Source organism: Rhineura floridana, chromosome 9 (assembly GCF_030035675.1).
Source record: "Rhineura floridana isolate rRhiFlo1 chromosome 9, rRhiFlo1.hap2, whole genome shotgun sequence".
Lineage (NCBI taxonomy): Eukaryota > Metazoa > Chordata > Lepidosauria > Squamata > Rhineuridae > Rhineura > Rhineura floridana.
In genome coordinates, this window is record NC_084488.1 from 36,182,322 (window position 1) to 36,198,572 (window position 16,251).

Below are 16,251 nucleotides of genomic sequence, written 5' to 3' on the forward strand. Positions count from 1 at the left end.
TTCACTCCCATACCATCCCCCAAACATTTTTATGTTGACACACAGGATTGACATGAAGCAGCTAGCACACGTTTTCAGAATAGAATACTTGGATCTTATACAAACATGTTACATCTGTTGATAGCAAATTAGCATCACTTTAGAAACTTCATAACCATTCAACAATGAACAGAAGCAGCAACATGACAATAGATTAAAATAGCATGGTAACTAAATAATAAGATGGGGGCAGGAGGGAAGAGGAAAAGAGAGAATAGTGCAGACTATTGCTGTATTTCACACTGATACAGGGGGAGTAGTCAGTGGTGAGAACCTGGATTCCTTCCCTAGAAATTAAAAATGATTCCATAACTCTTCTTTGAGCAAAAAGAACCAGCCAAAATTATCATGTGCCAGCAACAAGCATGAAAAACTATACCTTCAGGAACCAGAAGCATGGCTCCAGACAAAAGGACAGAAAAAACTAACAGAAAATTATCAAGTCTATGTTAAATACTTGTCATTTTTTATACTTTTTAAGCAAGGTGTCCTAGGTTTCACAAAAAATTCAGATGAAGAATTTTACTATTTTCATTTTAGAACAGTAATAAAACCTGGAAAAGGCTTATGGCAACACTGGCAGGGAGGGCCTGCTTGCCCCTACCATAATTGTACTGTTCTATCTTGCATTGAGCTTGGGCTGCAAGGTTGGAGAGGGCCTATGGTTCAGAAGATGGAAGTTCCCTTCCCTTATGGGAGAAGAGGATGTTTGTCAAGAAATGGAGGTAATAGGACTAGAGACATTACAATAGTTTTGGGCAACCATGGCTCCTCTAGTGGGAAGACTGAAGAGCTGGATGGATGATGGGCCTTCTGTGTGAGAAGCAAATAGGATCATGGTAACATTTTTTTTTTTTGTCTGCATCTCTCTTGCAGCCCTCTTTATCACCCAATTTCAAATTTTTGTTCTAAATTATTTTGTTTATTATTCAATGTAGTAAGTATAACTAAACCACCAATTTTCTTAAAAAGTCTTGAAATTAAGAAAGAGGAAGTGGCTTGGGTCTAGAAACATGCACAAAAAGGGTTGAGCCACTTTTACTTGTTTCAAATCTCCCTCCTGTACTTATTAGGAAAAACAGCCATTGGGCTGTTGCTACATGCATGCATATGTATGAAGTACATGTTGTTTTAGTTCTCACATAGGTATGTGGATTATAAAGGGCTCATTCATAACTTCACGCTCATCAGTGCTTTTTTCCTGGAAGTACTGAGCAGCATGGCGTACCAGCACTTCATTGTCCTTTTTTTTTTTGAGCAATCTCATGTTTCCATATCTTTATGACTTAGTTGGGCTTACTACTGAGTAAGCATGCATAGGATTGTAATTGTAAATACCAATTAAAGTATATGCAGCCATTCCCAAGCTTTGGGTCTCCAGATGTTGCTGGACTATAGTTCCCCTAATTCCTGAGCATTGGCCATGCTGGCTGGGACTGATGGAAGCTGTAGTCAAAAAACATCTGGGAACCCAAAGGTTGGGAAGACTAGTAGATAGGGTAGAAGTGGAAAGATAACATTTGTGTGTGAGAGTTACAGAAAACATACGCTCTTTGCCTGGGCTACAGAACAAGGCTAGTAGGAAAAGCATTAAGAAGAATCGAGACCATACTGAGTGGGAAGTGTCAGTTAGTACTGGCCAACAGTGCTATGCCTGAGTGGCAGTGGCCCTTCCACTTGTGTGCCCGGCAGCAATGGTTTCTGAGGAACAATGTTGCAACTCCTTGGCACGTTCCTTCAAGAGCCGGATTCAATGGTGGCCAATGTAGACGCACTCTCTGCCCTGTTGTCCTCACCCGCACCCATTGCCTTCTCAGGCAAAGAGTAGTCAAAGAGGAGTAAGCAGCAGCAGCATGGCTGCTGCAAGGACAGTGCCATGTCAGTACCCCCAAAGGCTTACGCCTGCTGCTCCTTGTCCACCAGTTCCTTCTTCCTGAGAGGTGTGCGGCTCCTTCAGAATGGTAATGAAGGTTGGCATAGCCTAAGTGAAAATGCAGAGAAGGGGTACTGATGCTGAAGGGAGCACACGGCCAGGTATGTGTGGGGAGAAATAGTGTAGGGCACAAAACTACAGGGTGGGAAAAGGAGATAATTAGTAGGGACATGAGTGGCTTGTGATAGGAAGTAGAAGAGGTTGACAGGTTGTTGGGAGGAGGTGATGCAGAAAGGTGACAGGGCACAAGGGGGGGCGGGTGTCTTGTGAAGTTAGGGGAGTTCTATGATTTCAGTGCAGCGCAAGTGGGAGATAAGGGGTCAGTTCTTGGAAATGTCAAGGGTCACAGATGGGGGCAATGTGATGGTAGAGAGGCTGTAGAGAGACAAAGACACTCTGCAGCGAGTGCAAAAACGTTAATAGTTTGAATGGTATCTAGTTTGGGGGGGGTTGGAGGCAGGGGTCATATGCCAGGCTAGAGACAGCAAACAGTAGTGCATGAGAACATAAAGCAATTACTGCTGGATCAGACCATGTCCAGTTCAGCATACTGTAATCACCAATGGCTGGGCAGCCGATTTTTGAAAGGCAACAGGCAGGGCAAGAAGGCACACACACACCGCAACTGGTATTCAGTAGTATACTTCCTCAACACATAAAGGTTTCATTTAATTGTTATGGCTAATAGCCATTGATAGTGCTATCCGTCATCCCTTTGTCTTATGACCGTCAAAGTCATCTGCCAGCACCCAGCACCACACCTTCTAAGAGTACAATGCGGGATTTAGCAGCCAAATTTATGTTCAAGACTTATCTGGATGATCAGTAATAGTCATACCAAATACCTTATATTAATTTCCAAAGCATGATTAGTGCTCTCCAACTTTTTTAACGTTATCAGCTGTTGTCCAAATAATACAATCAAGTTTTGATGCAGTTACTATACTATACAATTTACCTTCTATATATATTTCTCATGCCTCTTAAGATTCTTACAAGCATAAGATGAACCATATACACATTTTACATGCTTACCTAAATATATAACATGTACACGGAAATAATTGCAGCTCCCTGTCACACGTACCTCTCAACTGTCATGTAATCTGGCTCTCAGCTCTTGAACTTTAAAGGATGGACAAATGAGAACTCGCTGAGAAACACACAAGAGGCAAAACTGTTTATAAAATTAAAATTAAGCTATAATTCCATGAATAGTTGTAGCTTTTGTGTAAGCCTATTGTCTCCGGAAGAAGATGCAATTCACAGATGTCAAATATCTTGTTCCATGTGAGCTTTATGAAGCTGGGCACATTGAGAAATAATGTTACGGAAAAAATAATTTATCTAAATGGATTACACAGCAGCCCTATTCACACATAATGGCAAGCCACAGTTAGAAACAAAGCATGGCTTACTACAAATGAGCAGCATTCTTGTGAATGCTGCTCAATCTCACCTGCTTTGCTTCTCCTTTTCCAAAGTCAAAAAACTAACCACAAAGCAGCTAGCATAGCCTCATCTGTGAACCAGAATGTGTGGTTTGTTTCTCTACAAACAAACCGCCAGCATTAAGCCTTGGCTTCTTCTGCTCATAGCTTGTTTAGAGAAACAAACCATGAGCACAGGTTGAAACACAAGGTTAGACTAGCCACTCTGTGGTTTGTTTCCTGGCTTTGGAAAGGGAAGAGTAGAACAGGCACAACTGATCACTGTGAAGCAATTTGCTGCCTGTTCATAGTAAGCCATGGTTCATTTCTAGCCATGGCTTACCATTACGTATGAAGACAGCCACAATGTGATACAGTACATGTCTGCTTCCATTCAGTTTGAAAAATATCACAAACAGTCAGACATGTTTTGTAAGACAAATCATAACAATGGTAGATCCCCGATTATCAATGTTAGGTTGGAGTTAGTGGCATCGCTGCCATTAGCAACAGTGCTCGCTATGTAGAGCAGTGGAACAAATGATATCACATGAGTGGTGCCAGAATAGAAAGGGAAAACACAACAGCATGGACCTGCATTTTCAAAGGCAATGTATGAATCAATTTTTAAATTTCCCAAGAATGCAAGGTAAAAGGTATATTGATTCAGTAAGAGGGAGATAGCCATTTTCACCTGATTAACATTCTGTACCATTCCACATCCCTAAGCACACTTTGCATCATTCATGAAAATGCCCTTAAGGGAATTCTAAATGTCCAGCCTTAACCTCCCCACTCATCATTTCAAGTTGTCTCTCCCTACAGATGCTATGGGAGGTTGCCGATTCATAGGGTCACCATAAGTTGTAATCGACTTGAAGGCACATAACAACTCCCTACATAAATGATTTTAATTAAGATTTACTCTACCAACATAAATTCTACCAGTGTTATAGTAAATACGTCATGTTTTCTGGGCGACAGGTTTATAACAGCATTATCCCATTAACTTCTTGCAACTGTTTTGCAGCCAATAACCCCTGTCCCATCATAAAGAAGCAGCTGCCCAAGATAAAATAGCATGTCATATATGTAGCTTCACTGCCAGATGGTTTTGTTAGATCACATCACTTTTTGTTAGATAATTTAAGCTATGCATTCTGCTAACCATGATTTATGACTGACAGCTTCTTTTGTAAGAATTTGAGGGAGTTCACATCTGCATATTCGTCACAAGAAATATAAAAGGATGCCTAGGATGTATTCAGATAAGTGATAAAACCACACAAATCTTTCATTATACTTTCCAAGAGGTGTAACTTACTCATTCAGGCAAAAGCCTGAATGTATGAATTAGCCTCAACTCACACTGAAGGTTATCATTTTTAATTATCAGCAACTTCATTCAAGTTAAATAAATCCATTGAACTACAAGCAAGTTTCTAACCAATCCCTGTGCACCCAAGGAAAAAGAGCATTCTGGTGCAGACTAAAACACGTTCACCTGCTTCAGAATGGAAGCACCAGTGTGAGTTAATAAGTATTTGCTATGAAGACTCCATGAATTGGGGGAGTGCACACCTTGTGACTACTATACCACTCTGACATTCAGCAGCAAATAAGCTGATCTGCTGCATTCCATTTTGAAATTGCCCTGCCCAGTCAATTGGAAGAGTTTTTTTAAAAACTCCACTTTAAAATATATATATATATATATATATATTTATATATATGGAGTTTATATATATATAGTTAAATTGCTAATTCCAGAGAATTCACTGGCTTTAAACTGCAGCCAAGAAGTTTTCCATTACGTCAGCATTAAAAAAAATCCCCAAAACAAAACACACCTCTGTGCTGAACCAGCTACAATTCACTAACAGGAAAAAAAAGTTTTTTGCTATTAGTGAATTTCTGTTTTTTAATCCGGGAGGTAAGAAATGGTATCCTGTACAAGTTTCCTGAGAATGGATCGATCATTTACATGCTTATTGAGTTAGTGGGATTTAGTCCTCTGCAATCATGCTTAGGATACGTGAAACTGACCATAGGGGGATAGGGAGGGGAGGAGGAGGAAGGGGGGGAGGGCAGAGGGAAGGAGGGGGAGGGCAGGTTTGATAATTTGCATGTTTGAGTTCAGTGGGATTTACTCCCATGCAATCATGTTTAGGATAGGTAAAACTGACCGGGGGGGGGGAGAAGAGGGAGGGCTGGAGTCAGCAGTGGAGGAGAAAAAAGGAAGATGGGAGGGGACGAGGAAGCGAGAGGGGAAGGAGGACAAAGGCAGGTCTGATAATTTGCATGCTTGTTGGGGAATGGGAGAGAAGGGAAGAAGAAAGGGAGCAGAGAGGGGAGCAGAAGGAAGGGATTGGAAGGGGGAAGGAGAAGGAGGGGCAAAAGGAAGGTGATGGGAGGGAAGAGGAAGGGAGGGCAGATCTGATCATTTGCATGCTTATTGAATTCAATGGGATTTAGTCCCATGCAAGCATGCTTGAGGTTGATAAAACTGATCATTGGGGGGAGGGGAAGGAGGAAGGGAAATGAGGGGATTGGAAGGGGATGGGGAAGGGCAAGGGCAAGAAGGAGGGAATAGGAGGGAGGAGTAAGGGAAGGCAGGTTTGATCGTTTGCATGCTTTTTGAGTTCAATGGGATTTACTCCTGTACAATCATGCTTAGGATAGGTGAAACTGACCTGACCTGGGGAAGGGGCAGGGAGGGGAGAAAGAGGGCAGGAAGGGGAGGAAAAGAGATTGGGTGGGCACTGGGCATTTGGCAGAGGGAAAGCCCCTTTCCTTTCCAAAAGGAAAACATTGTGAACAGTATCATTTTTCAGTGTTTCCCCCACCTTTTTATTTTACAGCAGGCACATGTAGCGTCCCACCCAAATTTAAACCAAAGCTGTCCCTGGCCACATCCACACCAGACCTTTATTTCACTTTAGACAGTCATGGCTTCTCTCCAAGAATCCTGGGAGGTATAGTTAGTGAAAGGTGCTGAGAGTTGCCAGGAGAGGCCCTGTTCCCCTCACAGAGCTTCAATCAGAGCGGCTGCCTGTTAAACCACTCTGGCCACTCTTCTAGCAACTCTCAGCACCCTTCACAAACTACATTTCCAAGGATTCTTTGGGAAAGGCGTGACTATTTAAATTGGAATAAATGTCTGACATGGGTGTGGACCCCTGATTAGCCAAGCAGCTGTGAGCCTGGCTTTTAGAACACTGACAGTTGGTTCTTACTGAGCATGCTCGGCCTTATCATTGAGTTCAATGCTAAATTTCTTCAATTAAAAATCAGCCAGGCATTTTTTTTTAACATTTTAACTACAGAAGATGAAGGTCAGAGTACAGGGCAAGGTCAGTAATAGGATTACAGGTACTCTGTGAGCATGGCTGATTTTTAATTAATTTCAACAAATTATGAGATCACCAACAGAACATTTTTTAAAAGGGGTCTGGTTTTTCTCTCTTTTTACACTTTGAACTCTCAATTCTCTCTGGCTGTCTTGTGTATTGCCATGAAAACTTAGAGGGTTAAACAAGCATTTCTGAGTTCAGGACTATAAGCTTTGTAGGGTTTTGTTTTGAAATGAGCTTATTGGGAAGCATCAGCATGGCATGGGGGTATTTTCAATTTAACATTGTGGAATGCAAAAAAATTCATGCTGGTTATAGTATATAGCCACTCTTGTGACTGTATAATTTATTGCTTTAGTTGGGCAGAACATACTCCACAAGTGAATCTGTTGTTTGATTTTTACCTACTCGTAGAAATGTAACTTCCAAACCACTGGAATGCATTCATGATGATTAACTAAATTTAAGAACTCATAGGCTTAAAACCAAAAAGGCACACAACTCATACAAACACTTCAATTGTTTGATACCATATACATTTATTTCAAAAGCCACAATGTAGGAGAAATGTGTTTAGACAGCATCAAATCCCAATACTTTCAATGGGGCTTGCATCCAAGTACACATGCTTAGGCTTGCAGTCTCAGACAAGGCACCAATTATTTCCATATTTTAATAAAGCATGAAATGGAACGTGAATGTTTTAGAACACCAAAAATTTCTGCATGCAAATAAAGCTAATCGAATTACATAAAGGTATTTACAGAGTAATTCATATTTTTCTACCTTAACACAATCTGTACACTGGTGCATAGTTTTTGCAACAAAAGTTTATTCTGTTGGAAAAGGCAAATATTGCATGTTCACTTGGGGGGGGGGAATATTTAGGGAAATATCCCATGTACCTGTTTTTCATGAATTAACTTCCTAATGGGTGGGGTTACTTACCTGACTTCCTCTTCCTTTGTCCTGGGGGATTTTTGAATATTCTCCATTGCTGATCTTCCTACCTTTGAGAGAGGCTGCATGGTATGATGCTCTCTGTTAAGAGCATCAACACAAACACCAAGATAGACTGAGACTTTCATCTAAGCTAGAGCCTGTTTCTGAACATATGAAGAATTTGTGAGTAAATGTTCTTTATCTTTTACCTAAGAAGATTGTGTCTGTTGTTATTTATATAGAGAAAGGTTGGGACTGCTTACATTCTCACTCCTTACATTCTCACTCCGTTATTGTATTTTTATATCTCTGCTAAGAAATAGGACCAACCAAATTAGTTCCTATTTCTCTCTGGTATTTTTATAATACCGAACATATTCAACATCTGTTACAACGTAACCTGATTTCTCCCCCAATAACTTTACAAGTGATGTCTGGAAAACATTTAACCCAGTGGCATTTTATACGCCAACATACTGAAGCAAATCACTTCGGGATGTCATCAGCTTATTCTAAGCAGTTGAGTTGGTCCTGGACGTTTCTTTAATGGGTCATTAATTGCTTGAGGCATGCTTGGTTTTAAAAAGCATTTTGATCCTCAAATCATTCACACACTGCCTTTCCTTGACCACAGAACAATGGTAAATCAGATTCAAAGTGAGTGCCCTTTCCTGTCCCCCTATTTTTGCCAGCAATGTTCTGTATAAATAGAAACAAAAGGAGGTATAAGCATTTGAAACTACTGAGCATTTTCCCCAAAGCTACATGACCTTAACATATCACAAGTCAAAAGGCATGATACACATTACACATGTGCTTTGAAGTGCAACATTTAAAATTCATGTTCAACGCACTTATTTTCACTTCTACACAGGTTCTTCTAAACAGCATATTAAATTTACAAATGCCTTGTTTATTATAAAGGAATTCTTCAAAAAACAAAACTCCCCACTGGACCACCTGAGCAGGAATGGAGAACCTGTTGCACTCCAGTTGTTGTTGTACTCCAAATCCCATCATCACTGACCACTGGCCATGCTGGCTAGGCTGATAGTCGAAGAACATCTGGAGGGTCACAAGGTTCCACTACTCTGCACTGGATGAATCTGATATCTGTATCACCTAACTATCTGCAATGTATTTCTTTATTTTATATGATTCCCACTAATAAGAACACAGAAAAATGCAAGTCGAGTGAAGAACCCATCTGAGATTAATCTAAGATTAATGTAGGTTAGAGTGTAAAGACCAGCCTCCTCTACAAACACATATACAAAGTCAAGCAGGAACCTAGGATTTTATGTTAGGCTGGCTTTCAAAGCACTACCAAACTTCTATGGGAGATGAGAAATAAAAAGGGAAGCACCATTCCTTCCTATATTTGAAAAAACAAACTTGTTTTTCCAAATAAGAAACTTCACTAACCTTCCAAAGCAATTAATTGAGGACCTCATCAGACCATTGCTCTTTAACTTGTGGGTCATAGCCACTGGGGGGGGGAGAGTGAGAGAGAGTGAGACAGAGAGTGAGAGTTAAAAATTTAGAAGGGGTAGAAGCCTAATAACAATCTCTATGCAACCTAATTACAAAATTCCACACCAATTGCATATCAGTTTAAGCTTGACATATTAACTCTGGGAATTATTATGCTAATGCATGAGAACATACACTTTACAGTTATAACACAATAACCATCCAACCCAGTGTACTATATGGCAAGGCTTCTCAAAAGATAGATGTCCTTCTGGGATTGCAATCAAATCATGATTCTCTTGTTATACTGCCACAGCAATGCAGAATGCTTAGCAAACAGGGTCAAAGTTGAGAATGCAACTGTCTGTACAGGAGAAAGAAAGGACATTTCTACTGGATGTGAAAAAAGAACTGGAGTGCTACTGGACACTGTTCAGCTTGCCTGACAGAGACAAGCATCCAAATGCTTTCCTTGTACAATAATAAAGTGTGCATATTCCAGCCACTTGCCTCAGTGATGGCTACAGAGTCTGACGCATTACACAGACCAATCCAGGTTTCACCCAGTTTGATTGAGAATCTTGGTTTACAGTATATGCAAGTCATCTTAGAGTCTCACCCCCACCTCCCGTCAGTAATGCCGCTCTTTGTTCAGCAGTTCTGGTTTGCCCCAGTAGACCTTTGGAGATCTACTGTTGGGGGGGGGCAGTAGAGAATTAAGCATTGTTGTTGGCCACCCTCCAGACAGTATATAAATACTGGTAATTTTCACTTGGCAATTCAGTAGAGGCCCTATAGTGGCTCTCCCTGTGATGAGAAAACCTGACACTAGACATTAGCCTAGCTGAGAGGAAGCAGCATAGGTGCAATCTGATGCCAGGAATAGCGGGGGGGGGGGGAAGGGGGGGAGAGAGAGGGGGAGAGACTGCACTGCTCTTAAAGGACCTTAACAGTTGTCTCTGGCTTATGAGACTTTTATGAATGGGGCATTAACAGACATTCACAAATTTGTCTAGATCAAGTTTCTGAACAAGAAAAGCAAAGTAATGAAAGCAGAATGCATATTAAGAACACAGACATTCATTGTGTACACACAAACAGCATACAGCTTGTTAGGATTAACATTTTACTATGTTTAGTATTACCTGCCACTGAGATCGGTGGAATGCTTTTATTTAGAAATGAACTGGTAGTCCTCCAGATGTTATTGGACTACAGCTCCCATCATCCCTGGCCATTGGCCATGCTAGCTGAGGCTGATGGATGCTGGAGTCCAATAACAGCAGCAGGGTCACATGTTTCCCACACATTTTATTATCTGATGCAGTACTTTCAATATACAGGGTATTTCACAATAATGGTGCCATTCATCCTCACTACCATTCTGCCAAAAACAAAACATAAAAAACCCCTAGTAATCCTATTTTACAGATGGGAAGCTAAGACAATCCATGTTAAAGTCTTAAACTGAACTTGCTTCACGTTCAAGTTGAAGGGCATTTGCACTAGAAACACCTTTGAGACTCTCTCCCTATTTGTGTATCATATTGTTAAGATGAAAGAGAAAGCAAAAAAGACTTATTTAAAAAGCCAGATATACCTTCTACCAGATATTGATTTTACAGATGTACTAAACGTAAGAAACGCCCATTTTTCAGGAAGACAGGCGATTTAAACCAGTCTGAAACGTGGGATATAAACCTCTCATCAGCTACCAGGCACATTAGGGATCCCTTCCATGTTGTACTCCACACATCAACATCATTCACGTACAAAAACATACAAAAGGCATACACACACAAAAAAAAGCTCAGAAGGTGCTTTCTAACGCCAGCTGTGGCATTACTGGTTCTCAAGTAATGAATTTAGGGTGCTCACTGTCTAAACTCAAGAGAGCCAGAACATTTGCTTTCTTTTCTTTAAGAAGCAACAGCCTGCCGAGTCTGTCCCTACATGCTTTTATAGCTCAAAGGAGGTGCAAAAGGGATCAGCCAGAAGAACCCTTTGGCCTAGCCCTAACATCTTTGCCAACTTTTTCGTTAAGTGCTTGGCACTAGCTAAAGTTGGGGGAGGGAAAGGGAAACCGCGACCTAGGCAATTAACAAGCGCACGCCTGCCTGTCGGAGGAATCGTTCAGGACTGCGGCGGCCGTGGCTTCCTAGAGAAGGAGTGGGACTCGGTACAGGGCAATGCAGCCAAGGCAGAGCCAAACAGCCAGAATCCATCTCCGCAACAGCAGCCCTTCGCAGGCTTGTTGACAGAGAGCCGCAGCGCAGCAACAGCTCAGCCTAGCTGCGGCAAGAAAGCAACCGGAGAAAGAACAAGAACGCAGATTTAACTCTCAGGCAAGAGGCAGAATCCTGAGAGCCCCCCGCCTCCGCTGCCACTAATCCTATTGGCCCAACCGCGTCCCAGAGGTGATGAAAAGGAAAGGCAGTGGGGGTAGGGGAGTGCGGGGAGCAAAGAGGAGAGCCGCAAGCCCCTCCGCAACTCCCCGCGACAACTTGACAGCAACCCTCGCCCCCACAGACCTTCCCCTCTCGGTCACTGTAGCCTAAAAAAAAAAGTGCTAGTGCCAAAAGTTCTCTCGTAACCTTGCCACGGCCGCAAAAACTTCTCCGCTGCCTTTAAAGTGCAGCAACTACGCCAGCCCGCGCCAAAAAGTAGAGGCGGGGGCAACCACGACCACCGCGGGCCAGTCTCCCCCGAACCCCGGGCAACTTTTTCCCTCCCGCCCAGGACCAGCAACCTCTCAGCCGCAGCCGCCCTCCTCCCGCCCAAACACAGCCCTGCAGTGGTTTGTTACCTTCTGCTCTGCAGCTGCAGTAGGACGATTCGCCTCGCGCTCCTTTAAGAGCTTGTGCGTGTTTATGTGTGTGCGCGCGCGCGCGCCTCTCGTTCGTAGTTTTCCTTTTTTTCTTTTTGGTCTGCTCGCTGCCCAGTGCGCGTGCTCAATACCGGCCAGGACCAACACGGAGCACCTTCCCTCCTTCTTGCGCCTTGAAGTAACCGCAGCACCTGCCCTCTCCCGGTGACGTCACTGCATTCCTCAATTCCTGGCCCAAGGCGACAGGGGGAACTCTTTTCTTGCCCTACAACATTCAACGGTCACCCTGCAGTACCCGGTAGGGCAAATGCAACGGGACAAAGACACGCACAAGGGCAACCAGTCAAGGAGGTTGTGTGTCTAATGATTAGAGCAAGATTTACATTTAAATATTGTGTTCTAAGTTGGGGGGGCAGCTCCTCCTAGGTTTTACATCCCAGAAAACTTATCTCTCTCTCTCTCTCTCTGTCAGGGTTCTTGTGACTTTAACAGCTGCACAACTGACAGCATTTTACCAAGCGAGACTTTCCCCCTCACTTCACCTCCTTGACAGAAAAAAAGTTCACTTGCTAATTTCTGCCTGGTTAAGCAGCTCTTAAAGGCACAGGAGCACATTAGGAAGAGCCCTGCTGGATCAGGCCAATGGCCCATCTTGTCTAGCGTCCTGTTCTTACAGTGGCCAACCAGACGCCTATGGGAAGCCCACAAGCAGGACCTGAGTGCAACAACCCGCTTCCCCACTTGCAATCCCCAGCGTACTGCCTCTGATAACATAGTTACCCTGGGAGCAAATTCCATCGTTTTACTATGCATTACACTGGGCCCCTCAGGAAGATAATGTTGGCAACTCTCCCAGAGGAATTGTGTTAAAGTACAACCAACCCATGCCATTAGTGCATAAGTAAGTTTGAGATTATTGGCACAAAAGAATCTGGATTCTAACTACACAAAACTGATTGCTAATTACGAAAATAAACAAGGTAATAAGAGGTAAAACACAAACTGCAGTGGTTGGAAGGTACAATAAAAGGAAGTGTTGAAATGTGTGAAGCTTAACAGTGGAGTTCATAAAAGAAAGCAGAGCATCTAAATGTGCCTTAGGCTTTGCTGGCCATCCAGGGCTTGAGTATGCATTATTGCTCAAGGCTGCCGCCCTTATTGAAATCAGTGGAATTTATTTTTGAGTAGGCATGCACTGGATTGTACTAGGAATCTTTTTGGAAATAATGATATCCAGGCCTCAGTATACCATCTTTAAAATGGGAATAAGATGACCTACCTCACAGAGTAGTTCAGAAGATGAGCAACAGCCTGACCCAACTAATTTATTTCCTTGGCAGTAATTGCCAGTGGTTTCAGTGGCACTTGCCTCCAAGTAAATAAGGTTAGGACTGAAGTCTAAAATATGGATCTTGCCTGTCAGCCTTCATCTTCTAAGCTGAGATCATGCCACTTATATTTGGTGCTGTGCTATACTTAGTACACCGCTGGATTAAATGGTAACTTGTCAGGAAGGCTGAGTGACCAGATGCAAAAGTGGATGGGGCTCTTGTACATTTATTTAATAGTTGTATAAAAGAGGGGATTGGGGCAGATAGAACTTTTCTCCACCCTGCCACACTGTGACATGACAAGCCACTCCCTCCAAAAATCCATCTTCTACCCAACTATTATAAAGGGAAGATACTTTACTTTATTTATTTAATTATTATATGATTTATATCCCGCCCTTCCTCCCAGCTGGAGCCCAGGGCGGCAATGCAACCTCTGTTACATGTAGTCACACAAATAAACACGGTAAGATGTTTTCCTACTCTGCGAAACCTCCCAAGTGCCCCTATCTTAGATCTAAATTTCATGGGAGACTATCAGTAAAGAACATTGGTGATTTGGCTTTGTTTTAAATGAATCAGAAGCTGAGCTGAACACATCAGGAGGGCATTGTGCTCTTTGAACCAAATATTAAAAATGAATGGAATGTGCAGAATGCAGTCTTGCTTTATTGCCACATGAAAGAAAATTCTGATTACTTTTATTATGGCTTATGGTGGGGGAGCACACAAAAAATGCATAAGCTGTCGCACTATGAAAATGCATACCTATTTGATGACTAAACACCTAACTCAGATCTCATTTATGGAAATGGCTTTGCAGAAATTAACTATGTGGTTCAGATAGACAATTAAGTGAAGCTAGCATCCAAAGATGTAAACCTACATTTAGAAAAAGACATCTGTTGGCTTAAAGGTCAGCTCTCCTTTATAACCTCTGTGCAATCCCATATGGAGAGAAAGGATATCACACTGATCATTTAGCACTAGTCAATGGTTGTTCACGTGAAAGGTGGCAGAGACATCTTAACCCAAGGAGCATGGTACCTGAGCTTCCATTTCCAGCTTAAACTTGGTGAAGCCCATTCTATCAAATCTGGAAGGGAAAATGGAAGTTCTTGCACCACTGTGGCTGATACTTTACAATAAGTTTTGGAATAAAAAGTAATTGCTCCTCTGGCCCAGTATTCTTGACTGTTGTAGGCATTTTGTTGCCTGTTTGTAAATCATTTTATCCAATATACATCCTTGAGCTCTCCCTTGTGAGAAAGGGTTCTGAAGAAACCCCCAATACTAGTTACCTAAGCCAACCTAGCACTAGTCTTCACAGTTTCAGCCTCCTTTCACATATTGGCTCCACCATTTTCCCCAGTCTGCCACTACTACAACCCCCAGACACAGCCGTCTACTCAAGACGGAACCTGGATGGTGGACAGAAAGACAAGTGCTTCCTAAAATATTTGTAGTAAGAAGATTCCCCAGAAACAAGTCATTGCCTATGTAAAAGCAAAAGCTGCCACCTTTTCTTTCCAAACGACACACTAAAGGAGAAGTGATGTTTTTATTTAAAGATTTTATCCACTTACTTTTCTTTATAAATAAGTTCAAAGCAGCTTACCAAATGACTAAAATACATCAAACTATTACAATAATAAAAGCAACAATCTAAAACTTACTAAAAACAGTATCATATAACAAAAGTAGGTTTAAATGGGTTAAAAAGTGGTGATATAAAAACATGAAACACCATTAAATGTTCAGTGGAACATCTGAGCAGCCTGTCTGAATATAAGAAAAACCTTACTGGATCAAGCCAAAGGCCCACCTGCTCCAGCATGTTTACAGTGACCAGCCAGATGCCTATTGGGAACCCCACAAGCTGGACATGAGTGTAACAGTGCTCTCTGCACTTGTGATTCTCTAGCAACTGATATTCAGAGGCATTCTACCTCCACCTGTGGAGACAGAGCATAGCCATAATGGCTATGAAGCTCAAACGAGAAGGAGCCGACTGCACTAGGGAGGGAGTGCCATAGTCCAGGTGCTGCAATACAAAAGACCTTTCTTGGTAGTCCAACCACTACTCAGTGTGGTGGAATGTATAGCAAAGCTTCTGATGATGAATGAATGCAGTGGGTAGGCAGATTGTATGTGAGGAATCAATAGCTCAGTGGTAGGGCATCAGCTTTGTGGGCAGAAGGTCCCAGGTTCAGTCCCAGCATCTCCAGCTAAGACTGTGAATGTCCCCAATTTGAAATCCTGGAGAGCCATTGCTCATCAGTGTAGACAATACTGAGCTAGGTGGAACAATGGTCTGGCGTAAGACAGCTTCCTATGTCCGTATGATGAGGCAGCCCTTCAGATGTCCTGGTCCTAAACCAGCGGCATTGTATATAAGAATCAGCACTGATAACATATTATACAGAGTGCATTTTTTTTTCTAAATCTACATAGACTCAAATTACTGTAGAGTTCGGTGAGACAATAAAGGGCTGGATAAAAGAGACTGGATGGCAAGCATAGGGAAAATAGGAGTTGGTGGGGAGAAGATGCTGCAAAGGGGTGAGTGGTGGAAAACAACAATTACTGGACTATTTTTGAATCCATGGTTTCCAAACAGTAGAATAGTGGCAAATTCAGAAGTGCAGGGTCCCTTTATGTTAGTCATAGCCACGCCCCTCCCCTTTTTTTGCTGCGGGGTTGAGAACGAGATCCTTGTTAATGCCTTCTCCCACATTAGACATCCTTAGGCGCCAATAAGCATGCAAGGAGAGAGTGTTAGCTACTGAGAAGACTCTTCTCAGTGGCTGACATCCTTCTTTCACTCCGATTGGCTCCAATCAGCAGGAAAGGTCAAGGAAACATGTTAGAAGATTTTTCTCAGTGGCTAAGACACTCACCTTTCATGCTGATTGGCTCACAG

At 42.3% G+C, this 16,251-nt stretch overlaps 1 protein-coding gene across 5 annotated transcripts in view; it reads right to left on the reverse strand.

Moving 5' to 3' along the window:
* MTUS1 (microtubule associated scaffold protein 1) overlaps positions 1-12,176 on the reverse strand; it is a 149,317-nt gene extending 137,141 nt beyond the window's left edge. For 3 of the 5 annotated variants that reach the window (XM_061583529.1, XM_061583528.1, XM_061583527.1), the window contains exon 1: positions 11,977-12,176. The gene's annotated coding sequence lies outside the window, so the exon portion shown is untranslated. The remainder of the gene's footprint in view (positions 1-11,976) is intronic. The other 2 variants (XM_061583525.1, XM_061583526.1) reach the window with 1 other exon arrangement.
* Positions 12,177-16,251: the final 4,075 nt, after the last annotated feature.